Genomic DNA, 14494 nt, shown 5'->3' on the forward strand with positions numbered 1-14494 from the left:
TAGACTATCCACTGCTGACTTTAAACTTCAATACCTTCTGAATTTTATTTATAATCTCCAATGATCAAAATTGTTCTTATAATAACTTCAAAATTTTCTCATCAGTTTCTTCCCCTTTTCTTCTAAATAGCACCAAGTATTCAGGTTCTGACATACTTAATTTCTCAATATCTTATTCAATAATCTCATTTTATTAACCTTTATTGTATTTTTTTCTGATAAAAATTATTGAATAATCATCTGTTTTCTCCCTGTCACATTATCCTGATCTCGAACTTGAGCATATATTTTTTATTTCCCAACTCCAGTTAAACTACTTTTATTGAAGCCACTATACTCTTTTGTTCAAACCCAAAGCCTCTCTTTTAATGCTTTACAGTCACTTTCCTGTCTTTTAGGCTCTTCATTATATTCCTCCTAGTGCACCTTTTGCCTGATATCTGTCTTATAATTCCTTGGACATTAGGTACACTGCTGATTTTTCTTGACTTTTGAAACTCATCTTCATTCTCCCAGATATTAACTATGTTTCAAGGTAACTGCACCCTGCTTTGGACAATTCAATGAATGCAAAGCCATATCAAATATGGTTCCTATTCTCAGGTTATTACAGTTTAATGAGGAAAGTGAAAAACCATGTGTGAAAATATAAGTACTAATACAAGGCAGAAAATAAAGTCTAAGTGAATGGGTCAATTCTGTGGTTCTAAAATACTTTTCCCTATTTAAAAAAATTTTCTAGTGGAGTACAGTTGATTTACTATGTGGTGTTAGTTTCAGACATACAGCAAAGTGAATCAGTTATACATATACCTATATCCCCCTTTTTAAAATTCTTTTCCCACATAAGTCATTGCAGAGTATTGATTAGAGTTCCCTGTGCTATACAGTAGGTCCACATTAGTCATCTATTTTATATACAGTAGTGTGTACATGTCAATCGCAATCTCTCAATTATCCCTCTCTCCCCACTCCCTAGCCCCTGTAACCATAAGTTTGTTTTCTACATCTGTGACTCTATTTCTGTTTTGTAAATAAGCTCATTTGTATCATTTTTTTAGATTCCACATATAAGCGATATCATATATTTGTCTTTCTCTCCATTTTTTTATATTAAGGAACTCTTTAAAGGCAGTTTTCTGGCCTTTTCTAGTTTAGTAAAATATGTTCACTCTCTACATTTTCCTATTATTAAATCTTTCCATGGAGTCTTGTAAAAAAGGACCTAACTGAAATATCCAGGTAAGTTCAGCTTACAGAACAGAAATCACCCTGAAACTATGAAAGGATTAGCATGATTCTTGTGACTATGGACATTTGCCACCAAATATTGTTTGTGATCAGGGCATCCGTGTGATTGAGCAGAGGCCATTAAGTCCCCAGAGTGTTATTCCAGCTTCCTGAATGACATAGCACCAGCTTTCTTAGTGCTATTTTAAAAATAATTTACTAAGGTGATCTAGAGTAAGGCAGACCCACAATTACTTGAGTTATAAATCTATTGTAATAGCATGTTTTTTATTCTATAAAAGGAAAGACTTTCAATTCTCCCTTAGAAATATTAGTCCCGTGGAGCGTTCTCCTCCTGCGTCATTTTTATCCTATGAAACAACTCTTTTCCACAAAATCAAAAAAACCATAGGATTTCAGAATTGAAACTCACCAGAAAGGTAATTTAATTGGAATATGTACTGATACAAAATAAAAATAAGAACATAAAATAGGATATTTGAAAATATGACTGTTAAAAATATAAGAGAAAAGTTTGCTTTTTAAGCAGGACTTGGATAGTCACAGGCTAGCTGCAGATCAGGAGAGGGAAGATCAGGCAGAGTCCTGGCAACAGGCAGAGGGAGGTTTTGAACCAAAGCACACATGAATTGAATAGTAAATTTGAGGAAACACTTCCAAACAGTGTTCCAAGGGCTAGACTTAGAAGATGATCATAGGGGCCAAAAGTGAGTGTGGATGTTCAGGGATGGGTGGAAAAATAATTCTGGTATTTCTGGGTTAAAATTTTTGAGTGTTGTTTTCTATTAGGACTTATCAGAGACTTTAATATACTTGCTTGGAAATGTAAATAAATAAATATATTGTGTATGGACCAACACTTTTTTTTTTCTTCCTCCAAAGTAAATTTTAAAATCTACTGCAAGGCAAAGCAAAGCTCGAGAGAGGTTTCATTCATGATACAGAACAAAATTTTTGTAGAAACATTTTCCCCAATCCCTCTCACACAGCCCAGCAGGCTGGTTGGCCCCAATTCCTGTCTTCTTTCCCAGACTCTACAATTCTCTGCCTTGAATCCACTGGCTACTGCTGGCTCTAGTTTTTCCTACTCTTCTCTCCCAACTTTTCCAATCTTTTCCCGGGGTAAACCCTGACTTTTAACCATTAAATCAATCAAATAGCTTTTGGATGTTTTCAATGCTCCCAATCCCGTTGTGTCAACCCTCACAAGATTCAGATATTTTTTTTTAAATATAAAGTCTGACTTCCTTTTAGCTAATTCCAAAAAGAGAGATAAGAACTTAATTTATGTATTTATTAACTTAAACTTTATTATATATATGATATATATATATATCATATATATTTATTTATATTGGAGCCTGGTGATTGCTAAGAGTCAATAAGCAACAGCTGTTACTACTACTAACTAGAGAGGCACAGCATGGAAGGTGGAGAGACTGCACCAATCCATTTTGGGAAAAAGCCCAGAAGTTAATATTCTGAGCATGGAAATCTGAACTAAACAATACCTTAAAAAATAAACTTTTATTATTGAAAACGTACATAGACATAAGTAGAGAGAATTATATAATTAAACCAATGTACTCATCATCCCAGATTCAACAATTATCAAATATTACCAGTCTTGTTTAAGTTATACCAATACCTGTTAGTTTATTTTAAAAGGATCTCAGGGATTATATCTTTTCTGCAGTAAGTACAGTACTTCAATATGCATCTCTAAAAGATACAGATACTTTATATAAAACTGCAAATACTCTTATTACATCTCAGTGGTATTTGTTATTCATTAATACCATTAATTACCCTATGTGTGTTCTAATTTCTCCCAACATCTCCTAAATGTTTTTGGCAGATTTTGTTTTTATTGTTATTACTGTTTTTTAAATTAAACTATAACTTACAGTAAGGTACACAAATCTTAAGTACAAAGATTGATGTATTTTATACAAGAATTTACCTGTTTAAACATGATCCAGATCAAGATATAAACATTTCCATCATACAAGCAGGCTCCTTGTGCTCCTTTCCCATCATCCAAGCAGGCTCCTTGTGCTCCTTTCCCATTAGTGTACCTCCAAATTAACCATTCTTCTCACCTCTGTCATAGCTTTTGTGTGTGTGTGAGTAGCGGGAGTATAGCCAACATCCTACAATAAGTATAAACGACGTATAACCTTCAAAAATTGTGAATCAGGGCTTCCCTGGTGGCGCAGTGGTTGACAGTCCGCCTGCCGATGCAGGGGACGTGGGTTCGTGCCCCGGTCTGGCAAGATCCCACATGCTGTGGAGTGGCTGGGCCCGTGAGCCATGGCCGCTGAGCCTGCGCGTCCGGAGCCTGTGCTCCGCAACGGGAGAGGCCACAACAGAGAGGCCCGCGTACTGCAAAAAAAAAAAAAAAAAAAAAAAAAAAAAAAAATTGTGAATCACCACATCGCACACCTGAAACCCATGTAATATTGTACATCCACTGTAGCTCAACAATAAAAACAATTTTTAAGATAAAAATACACAAACTATAGGCTTCATGCTTGCCCCAAAGGCAGGCAGATCTTATACTAGCACTCACATGGCTTTCTACAGCCCAAATTCTGGAGCTTGTTTGAAAGACTCTTGGGGTAAAGCACCAACTTCTTGGATCATCTTAATCTCATCTTCCACTCTACATGGCCACAAAGCATTTTCTGATGAGCTTTCTGTGACTTTCTTGCATCCTCCAAACTCGCAAGGTCCCTCAGCTCCCATTCTGTATCTCAAATATCAAGATTTGAGGTTCAGGCCCCAGAATCTTCATATTTGACTCTTTTCAATGCCATTAAAGGAAAACGTGTGCAGCGCAAATGCAGTGATACTCAGGGGCAGAAATGAATGAATGCAACTTCTTATGGGAAGCCGGTGTATATTCCTTCTAAAGTCAATGCTCCTTTCCCCAAGAGCATGCACAGTCCTACACTGAGGAACAGCTGAAGAGCTTCCACTTCATTTTTCAACATAAAGCACTTTTAATACAATGGAATCTCTCTGCTTACCTGTAGTGGATATGTCTTATCTTTGTCCCCAAGGGACCAACTGTTTTTGCAGAAAATATGTGTGTTTGTGTGTGTATGTGTGTGTGTGAGTGTGTGTGTGTGTACTAATCTTTAAAGAGGGACTTAGACTTATTTGAAGGACTGAGAGGAAAATAATATTCATCATCTGTCCCAGCAGCCCAGGGGTGCTGAACTTCCAAAGCTTCAGCCTCTCAACCACCGATACACATGGGACTCCCTAGATATGGACCATATGACCCTATGTTATTCATCAAACCTGGAAAAGACACTACCATTTACTCATCAGTAAATGGGCAATTCCATCAGCCCAATATAGTTTTCTGAACTTAAATGGCATTCATTGACAAGTACCACTATTATGGGCTGAATTGTGTTCCCCTCAAATCCATATGTTAAAGTCATAGCCTCCAGTACCTCAGAATGTGACTGTATTTGGAGCTAGGGTCTTCAAAGAGGAAATTAAGTTAAAATGAAGTCATTAGGGTAGGCCCTAATCCAATATAACTGGTTTCCTTATAAGAAGAGGAAATTTGGACATAGAAACAGAGAGAGGACCATGTGAAAACACAGGGAGAAGGCCATCTGCAAGCCAAGAAAAGACCTCAGAAGAAACCAGTCCTGCTGACACCTTGGTTCCAGACTTCTAGTCTCCAGATTTGTGAGGAAAAAGTGTCTGTGGTACTTTGTTGTGACAATCTTTGCCATGCTTCTGCATGTTTCTGAACTTCATGTAAAAACATTGAACATATACCTAGTATATGACTAGCCATTCCATTTCTAAGTATTTAGCAAAAACAAATGAAAGCACATGTCCATATAAAGAATTGTACCTGAATGTTTTTGAAGGCTTAATTTGTAATAGACTCAAATTAGGAAAAAAATCCAACTATCTATCTATAGGTGAATTGGATAAATAAATTGTGGTATGTAATGCAGTAAAATACTGTTCAGCAATAAAGGGGTACGAATATTGAATCATGGAACAATTTAGATTTATCTCAAAATAAATATGCTCAAGCCAGTACAAAAAAGTATATAATATATATTTTTGTTTATATGAAATTCTAGAAGTGAAAACTCATCTACAGTAATAAAAAGATCAGTGACTGTCTGGGTATTGGCAAATGGGCAAGAAGAAAGGATCACAGGGGAGCAAGAGGGAGTTTTGGGGACAGTGATAAGCTCATTATCTCAATTGTCGTAATAGTTTCATGGGTGCGTGTATACATATGTAAAAACTTATCAAATTGCACACTTAAACAGGTGTTACTTATGTAAAATATTCCTCAATAAAGTTCCCCCCAAAATAAAAAAAGACTGATGGTTGGTATGATCCTTTCTCTTCTTCCTTTCTGAAATTCATCTGGAATACATGAAGGTGTACTAGCTATCTTTCCATTAGTAAAATAAAAATAATATTTAAAAAATAGAAATCAGGGATGCTATATTTAGAGAAATACTAGAAGAACTGTGTGAGAATATATAACAAAAAAACCCAACTTAGAATTTTTAAAACTTGATTAATCTAAAAATGCATTAAAAAAAGAAATGAATACATAGGATAATAACAATATGTTCATTAAATACAGATATATCAGGAATTGTGATAAACATAAATTGACTAAAATCCCATTAAAAGGCCACATTTGTCTAACTGGATAAAGATATCAAAATCAATTCGATGTTGTTTACTAGAGATACACGAGTATAAAGATAAAGAGAGAATCAAAAGGATGAAAAAATATATATTATGCATACACAAACCAAAAGATAGTTATTACAAATTTATTAATATTAGGCAAAGAAGACTTAAGACAAGGTGTACTACTAGAGAAAAAGACATTTCAAAATGATAAAAGAACTAATTCCACAGAAAGATACAAGAATCCAAAATCAGTGTGTATACGATAATAGAGCTTTGAAATACAAACAGTACATATGACAGATTTAAAGGAGAAAAAGAAGTGTCGAAAATCTTATGTGAAAATCTCAACAACTTGTAGAAGATTTGAACAACTGTTAACCAATTTAACCTCACTGACCTACAAAGAACACTTCAGTCAACAATTAAAAACAAACACCCAATCTTTTCAAGTACTTCCTTTATTTCTTCAATGGTAATTGATCTACATAGACCATCTTCTCCTCCTCTCCCACAGCCCTTTGGTAGAGAGAGAAAATTATCCAAGTTTTCATTTTTTTAAATTAATTTGCATTATTGTACAAAGTAAGTCTCTTAATTATTATTTTTATAATTTCCTCAATTTTGATGATAATTTTACCTTTGTTGTTTCTAACTTTGTGCTTTGTCTCCCCCCATCTCAATTCCCTCACTGCCACCACTTTTTAATTGAGTTAGTTAGCTATTTTTCAATAGTGTTCTTTTTCAAAAAATTTTTTTCTAAAAAATCATGATTAGATTTATTTATTTACATATTTAATTTGGCTTGTATGACTAGTATTGCTGAATTATCAGTGCACAAATATTAATATATTCTATATCTTCATTTTGAATTTTAATCTATGGCCTTATAAAGTGTCTTTTTGTGTTCTTCTTTTAGTGTTTTTTGGTCTAAATTCTACCTGTCAGATGTCTACCTACTTTCTTTTTATCTGCATTTGCCTGGTATAATATTGCTTGTTCTTTACTTTTTACCCATTCAGAATATTTGTTTCAGATCTGTCTTGTGAATGTAGCACAGAGTATTGAATTTTGCTTTGTTAGGCAATTTGAACTTCTTTTTTTCTATCAATACATAATTTAAGCTGTTACACAACTGTCAATATGAATAATAACTTTGGTCTTTGTTCTTTTATATTATTGTGTGATATACACACCCACATCAAATTTCATTACATAACTAGTTTTATATATTCTCTTTCACTCTGTGTGTTTATCAGTATACCTTTTGACATTTATAAAGGTTTGCATTTTTCTAAATGGTTACAGTATTTGTTGTATTTCTACTGTTATGCTGGATTAAAAACAAAACAAAACAAAACAAAACAAAAGACACCCCGAACTCAATGTTTAGAGCAATAAGCATCAACCCGGTTCATGAGTGTATGAGTCAGTGATTTCAGCTGGGTGGTGGCTCTGGTTTAAGCTAGATTTACTTTCATTTCTGGGACTATGTTGGCTATTGACCGGGACAATTTAGCTCTGTATCTTACATTCTTATTACATTCCTCCAGCAGGCAAGACTAGACTTCTTATGGCAAAAACAGAGTTGCAAAAGCCTAAGAAGCAACAGGCAAGTACTTTTTCAAACCTCTGTTTGAATTATATTCATTAACTTCTCATGGGCCAAAGGAAATAATATGATGAAGTCCAGAATCATAGAGGAGGGCAAATGAGAGGAATGCAGAACAGGAGGTCATTTTTGCAATCTAACACAGTTACAATTATTCTAATACCTTTATATAATATCCTTAGACATCCCCTTTTTGGGGGGATATTGACTTTATTTCTTCATTTTTCTATTTATGATAAGTAGTGAAATTAGCTCGTAACTTTCCTCCCCTCCTCTTTCTTCTCTTAGAATCTAATTTGAAATAATGTCATTTTGTTCTCATTTAATTCTTATAAGGCAATCAGTGAGATCTGGAATTAAGCTAATTAAATTATACTCATTTGGAAAGAAACATCAGGAATAGGAAAAGCATACTGCTTCCAAGAGTGGTAAAAAATAAAAGATATCCAATCAGCATTGTTGCATGTCTTTATTCCCAGAACATTCAAAAGCTTGAATTAAGTTGTGGATTTAAGGAGGATTGGAGTTTTGCAAAGGAAAAGAGGTGCAAGAGAGAAGAGGACAGATGCTATGGAGCACTTGTAAAAGGAGAGTAAAGAGATGAAGGTCATGATGGACAGGGAGAGGTGGTGGGAAAATCAATTGGGAGGTCTTTACCAGGTCAACAAATTACTGGAAAAAGTAAAGTTGAAGATTAAGAGGTAGTAGATGGAAAGCAGATGTTGGAAACTGAGGTTTTGGAGGAGATATAGATTAGAGAACGATGATGGGAGTATACGGGTATGTCAGGATGGAGGAAAAGATCTTGTGAGTGAGGAGCAAAAAATATTTAGACACAAGGCTTATGTCCCTTTGTACTGCAGTAAAGCATGGGCCATCTAAGGTCAAAGGAAATCCATTAATTCAAAAATATTTAATTAATGCTTATGCCTAGTTTTGTTCTATGTACTAAGGATATGGGAGTGGTGAATAGTACAGACCAGATACAGCTCTCATGGAGGTGACATTCTAGTAGAAGATTAGTCTAGAAGGGAGTTGACTTAAGCTTTCTCTGAAAATTGAATCAGTCAAGCTTGTGATAGAAACCAATATGTATCCAATTCAATATTGAACTCTCTGACAAGGTCTTAGGTAAACTGAAAAGAGATCCATATTATATATATTATATGTATGCAGTCAGTAAAAATCATATAATTTTTAGTTATCTGAAAAATTAGTTATATATGGGAAATCATCTCATATTCACATAGAAGTAAGTTGTATGTGTCTACTGGATCTTCCTAATATGTGGAACAAATAAATTTACATCAATATAAATAACTTTTTTATATCACCGGATCCACTTGATCTTGATAGAGTACTCATGGTATCTCCATCTACAGAGGCTCCATATGAAGAATCTCCATTTAGCCACAGTCATCCCAAAGCACTCATTATGTTTTCCCTCTCTGGAACAATTTCACAACTACTGCCCACAAATCAAACTTCTACATTGATATTGCTAACAATGTCTCTTAAGAGAACATCAGTATCTGTGCCAGATTATTGTCTCCAGATGCCCAGAAATATTATTGGCAATTCATCAAAGTTCTAGAGGAGATATGCACTCCATATAGATGTTGGGGGTTGGGCAGTAGAAGAGATAGATTTCTATGTAATTTCATGCCACAGCTGCCCTGGGCTATTAAGCATCCCTCTTGTGTACAGAGTTCCCAAACATCTCCCAGACAAGCTTCTCTACCTAGCTATTGGCTCTTGTTGAATCCAATGACATATGTCACAGTGATTAGGAGTTTGGACCCTGGAGTCACATAGAACACATTCCCTTCACAATCCCTAATATTGCAGACTTTAAGAGGCATCTATTTATAATGAATAAATTTAAAATATGCTTATTAATGGATGATTAAATTCCAGACTGTAAATAGATGTATATCCAGGGAAAGTCATATTTTAAGATATATTCTACACTTTTAGTATAAATATGTAAAAACTATCCATTAAACTATTTTTAATACATCAGCATATTGCTAGGAAATAAATTTTTATATAAGAGGAAGTGTGGATAAGGAAGATATTTAGTTTCTTTATCTCTTCTTTCAATCATGAAGTCTAGTCATAAAAGTGGGAGTCATTCAATGTAATGACTAGGAAAGAAGTGTTGCAAAAACCAGTAGAGGCAAAGACAAAAATAGATATTTTATCCTTGAAGCCAAGACTACACTTATCTAGACAAGATCTGCACCTCACAACTCAAAACATGTTGGCCAACTAGCATTCTTTGGGAGGCATTCTTTCCTGAACTTCTTTTGGTTTAAGTACCAAAAAAAAAAAAAAAAAATTCATAGATGAAGTAGCACTTATCTATGCTTTTTAAAATTGGTTTCCTCTTTTAAGCTGTGATTGTGCTGATTTAGAAGATCATAGTATGTAAAATTTAATAACAGAATACAGGGCAACAGCCTTACAAAGTTTATAACAGAATCAAAGTATCAGGACTCTCAGAGATCATTGTGATAGTAATCCATTCTGTGTAACTGATCTGGCCTGATTAAAGTGGAATTTAGCATTTGTTTCTGGGTATGTGAAGAAGTTTTAGTTCACATAAAAAGTGCCATTGTTTTCAATTGCTTGATTTGGTTGAATGATCCTTTCAAAGTGATAAAGAAAAGAAAAAGAACATTTTCAACTTGACACTTTTCTGTTCAAAAAAACAAAACATCTCATTTGAACAAAACAATATGGTCAGCAGAATTATTCCTTACAGTTTCCTAAGGGAATAAAAATAATGAATAATCTGGTCTTTTGACTGTGACCTCTTTGGATTTCAACAGATTTTTTTTTTTCCTCTTGAAGGGTAAAAATTCTAAATCTATTGAGAAATGGTCAACACATGAGCCCTAGTCACTCACTCAGTGACTTGATACATACTCTTCTCTCTTCTCAGTACAATCATGTGGCATTGGAATGAAACAGCAGCAGCACTTTGACGTTGAAATTTACTGAAACCAAACAAAAAAAGAGTCCATAAGGATTATACTCTGTGTAAAACTTCTGTCCAGAAAACCATCCTTGGAAACTGAATTCCATAATTATATGTGTCTGAACAAAAACATTCCAAAGGCATTTTTATTACTTGTTTTATTACTATTTACTTGTTTTTGTTTGTTGTTTTGTATAACTTTTATATCCAAAAGCCATAACACAGCTTTAATTTCCCTGTTAGTATTGAGAAATTGATATTTATTTTTAGCTCTTATTGCAAAAAATTGTGTTACCTGAGAGGGAGCAATTACGTTAAGTACGTCTGTCACACAACCCAATGGGAAAAGAACTTAACTGTGTTTTCCAAATAAGAAAGAATGAGATACATTTTACTCTTTCCCCTTTAAAGAGGGACAGCAGGGCTTAGCTCCAGGAGACCTGAGGATATTCTTCCTGTGGGAGAGAGTTGAAGCTTATGTTTTCCAAGACCTAGGCTCTTGACAAAGAACTAGATTGCTGGGAGAAGAGGCTGGGCTGGAGCTTCATGTGAAGCAGCTGCTGGGCCTGTTTCAGAAAGCAACTTCCAGAGAGACAGCAGAGACAGGTATCTGTGAGTTATTGCATGGAAGAGGCACCTCCTACATGCAGTACCTTGGATGGGAAGGAATGGCTGGATGGTTGTAGTACAGCTCTAGACATTAGGCCTATTTGAAAGGAGCTACAGTTTCAACTGAGAAACTGAAACTGTGCAAGACAAGCACTTATCAGCGTCAAGTGTAGCCGCAGAGGGATGAGCCCCTTACAGTGAAGTTCAAGGCCAACATCCTCCCTGCTCTCCAATGAAAACCACAGAAGACTTATCTGTGAAGAAAATTGTAGGGATCTCCTCTCAATATCTGACAAAGAAGTCCTTTCTCACCAACTCTTGCAGGTCAGCTTTCGTTTGATTAAAGTATTTGAATTCAGTGGAGCAAACTCAGAAAATTTAAATTTTCTGTAGCCAGGCCTGTCATTTTTCAAGAATTGCTTAAATTTTTAGCTCTCTTATCTGTACTTTCCATCTGAAAAGTAAAAGTTTCAGCCCAGTATATAGTCCAAGTTTTCTTTCCTGACTAAAAGGTCTGAGGACAATTTCCTGTTTTATTTACATCAATAATTAAGAAATTCTTTTTTGGTTACTTTATTCCTTTATGTTCTGCCTCCAATTTCTTGTGTTACTTAGCTTTTATTTCAGAAATGGCTGTCATTAAGCAAGCATTTCTGAAGCTGTCTTCTTTCTTCATGTGTACTTTGGGTAAAATTCTAATTTGTTCTTCTGAACTTATTCTTCTCATTTTCTATGAAATACCTTCTAAAATAAGTCAACTTTAGTGATAAGTCATAAGTGTGACTTATGGCAGGAAAAAATTAAACTTGCATATTTAAGTAAGTGTCCAATGCATCTACATTAAAACACAAAGGAACAAGATTAGCTAGCATGTTTTTCTATCAGGAGACATTCTCAGAGTTAGAAATCCTCTGCTGGCCGTTGCTGTTTCCTTAAATATTAGCCCTCAGCCTGGCAGACAACACCATGTGTGATAAACAACTCATTAAGTAATTGAATGAATGAATGAGTGTCCTGAGGCAAGTTCCAACTTTCAATTAAAAAAAAACCTTCCTTTGAGAAGATTCACTGAAAAACAAATGATTTAGCCTCTGTTTAAACTGATATTAAGAAACCAGAAAACTAGTTTATGTGTCTGCTCATACTAATTAACCGAAATATTACATTTTGGAAAACAAAAAGGAGAAGAAAATAGCCTTCTAGGCACTGGGGGAAAAACCCCTTACAAAATTAAACAAAGACATTTATTTTACAACAGCTTTAAATGTTCTTCCTTCTAACCCCACATCTAGGAAACTACTATAACCCTCTATCTTCAAAGTCTATGTCAATAATTCAATTTTTGGAAAACATACTAGTGGTGCCCTCAATACACTCTTCCATACATGGTCCTTCTTAATTAATGGACACTTAGCCAGAAGTTTTGCATCTTATCCTGTAGGTTCTAGTCCATAAACCATTAATTATAAATTCATGGGTCATTATGGAAAGTTCTTCAATATATATGAACCATCTGGACACGTGGTAACAATCTTATTTTTTTAATGGCTTAGACACATCCTTTGACTATTTCTTTGGCTATTTACCTAATTGATAGCTACCAGCATTTATGGGATGAAAAATTTAAATGAGGGAATATAACATACTGAAAAAACCAAAGAATAACTACAGTTCAGATTGGAGAGCTATAAATAACTACTTCCAAAGTCTAGGGAAAGCTCAGCATGGTAGGAAGGTTGTATCAGCTTAAGTTTTCAAATTATCATGGAAATATATTTCAGGATAGTCTTTAACTATTAATATTTCAAATATCTACTTTTGTTTTAACTTATTCATTGCTTGATAATTAAAAACTACCATTTTGAAGAATATGAAAGCATTATTTATTCTTTTTTTTAAACATCTTTATTGGCATATAATTGCTTTACAATGGTGGGTTAGTTTCTGCTGTATAGCAAAATGAATCAGCAATACGTATACATATATCGCCATGTCCTCTCCCTCTTGCATCTCCCTCCCTCCCTCCCTATCCCACCCCTCTAGGTGGACACAAAGCACCAAGCTGATCTCCCTGTGCTATACGGCTGCTTCCCACTAGCTATCTATTTTACATTTGGTAGTGTATATATGTCCATGCCTCTCTCTCACATTGTCCCGGCTTCCCCTTTCCCCTTCTTGTGTCCTCAAGTCCATTCTCTACATCTGCATCTTTATTCCTGTCCTGCCCCTAGGTTCTTCAGAACCACTTTTTTTTTTTTTTTTTTTTAGATTCCATATATATGTGTTAGCATATGGTATTTGTTTTTCTCTTCTGACTTACCTTACTCTGTATGACAGACTCTTAGGTCTATCCACCTCACTACATATAACTCAATTTCATTTCATTTTACAGCTGAGTAATATTCCACTGTAAATGTGTGCCACATCTTCTTAATGCATTCATCTGTCAATGGACACTTAGGTAGATTCCATGTCTGGCTATTGTAAATAGAGTGCAGTGAATATTGTGGTACATGACTCTTTATGAATTATGGTTTTCCTAGGGTATATGCCCAGTAGTGAGATTGCTGGGTCATATGGTATTTTGATTTTTAGTTTTTTAAGGAAGCTTCATACTGTTCTCCATAGTGGCTGTATCAATTTATACTCCCACCAACACTTTAAGAGGGTTCCCTTTTCTCCACATCCTCTCCAGCATTTATTGTTTGTAGACTTTTTGTTGATGGCCATTCTGATCAGTGTGAGATGATATCTCATTGTAGTTTTGATTTGCATTTCTCTAATGATTAGTGATGTTGAACATCCTTTCATGTGTTTGTTGGCAATCTGTATATCTTCTTTGGAGAAATATCTTTTTAGGTCTTCTGCCCAGTTTTGGATTGAATTGTTTGTTTTTCTGATACTGAGCTACATGTGCTGCTTGTATATTTTTGAGATTAATCCTTTGTCAGTTGCTTCATTTGCAAATATTTTCTCCCATTCTGAGTTTGTCTTTTCGTCTTGTTTATGGTTTCCTTTGCTGTGCAAAAGCTTTTAAGTTTCATTAGTTCCCATTTGTTTGTTTTTGTTTTTATTTCCATTTCTCTAGGAGGTGGGTCATAAAGGATCTTGCTGTGATTTATGTCATAGAGTGTTCTGCCTATGTTTTCCTCTAAGAATTTGATAGTGTCTGGCCTTACATTTAGGTCTTTAATCCATTCTGAGTTTATTCCTGTGCATGGTGTTAGGGAGTGTTCTAATTTCATTCTTTTACATGTAGCTGTCCAGTTTTCCCAGCACAAGTTATTGAAAAGGTAGTCTTTTCTCAATTGTATATTCTTGCCTCCTTTATCAAAGAAATGTGG

The sequence above is a fragment of the Pseudorca crassidens genome, chromosome 4 (genome assembly GCF_039906515.1).
Source record: "Pseudorca crassidens isolate mPseCra1 chromosome 4, mPseCra1.hap1, whole genome shotgun sequence".
In the NCBI taxonomy this organism is placed as follows: Eukaryota; Metazoa; Chordata; class Mammalia; order Artiodactyla; family Delphinidae; genus Pseudorca; species Pseudorca crassidens.